Source organism: Ailuropoda melanoleuca, unplaced genomic scaffold (genome assembly GCF_002007445.2).
Source record: "Ailuropoda melanoleuca isolate Jingjing unplaced genomic scaffold, ASM200744v2 unplaced-scaffold8682, whole genome shotgun sequence".
Taxonomy (NCBI): domain Eukaryota; kingdom Metazoa; phylum Chordata; class Mammalia; order Carnivora; family Ursidae; genus Ailuropoda; species Ailuropoda melanoleuca.
In genome coordinates this window covers 5,154-6,133 of record NW_023254083.1, presented here as the reverse complement: position 1 = coordinate 6,133, position 980 = coordinate 5,154, and the positions used below count along the sequence as shown (strand labels likewise).

Below are 980 nucleotides of genomic sequence, written 5' to 3'. Positions count from 1 at the left end.
GTAAATTGTAACAGCAATAACCTAATATGTGAGAGGAAGAAGTAAAAGTGTAAAGTATGATAATTCTATTGAAGTTAGAATATTATCATTTTAAAATAGAGTGTTATAGGTGTTTCAGGTTTTTTTTTCAGTTTAAAGATCACAGCTTATCTTTCTATAATTAGATTAGGAGAAAAAAATGAAAAACCCAGTGGTAGCAGGAAGAAGCAAGAGTCTTCTAGGGTCTGGCATCTGATAAGACAGATATTCAGTTATTGTGCATTTCCATTGTTTTTCAATGGCAGAACATACAGTAGAGACTTGGGAATGCACATTCCTGAAGCCACATTACTCTTGTGTCCCATGATTATGTTGCTTGCAGGGCTGTTGTTGCCACAGTAGTTGGCTGTGCCCCAGACCAATAGGGCACTAGTCTGTTCCCAAAGATTTTTGTCTTCATCACAAGGAGTGCTTCCATGTGTGCTCAGCCAGAGTCTCTTGTCCAAGTTTCCTGGTTTGTTGACAACATCCTGCTCAATACAACTTTTATCATCACAGCTTGAGATATGATGACTGATTTTGGCCCAAGGAACCTGATGGCAAGCATTAAAGGGACAGGTAGCCAATCTGTCACATCAAGATGATTCTTTCTATACTTGATAAGATGATAAGGAAACCTGCAGACCCTGATCTGGTGATTTTTATTATAGGAGCATTGTAATAGCCTTTAGGGTCCAGGGAATTGTTGTAAGTTTCTTCCATGTTGGAAATGAAGGAGCTGAATCCAAGTGCTCAGTGGAGATGTGCTCTCCCCACAGTCACCTTCTCCCGACATCTGCACCCCAGGAATGCTCATGTCCAGCCTAAGATATTTTATATAACCCTCATGATAACACAAGAAAAATCTTGTGGTAATTACTCAAAAGACCATGATAAACTAGTCAAAGCACACTGATATCAAAATATATTAAAACACATAAAAAAAAACCAGCAGTATAAGA

At 38.4% G+C, this 980-nt stretch overlaps 1 pseudogene; it reads right to left on the bottom strand.

The window, feature by feature from the left end:
* Positions 1 to 251: 251 nt before the first annotated feature.
* Positions 252 to 741, bottom strand: LOC100467987 (annotated as a pseudogene).
* Positions 742 to 980: the final 239 nt, after the last annotated feature.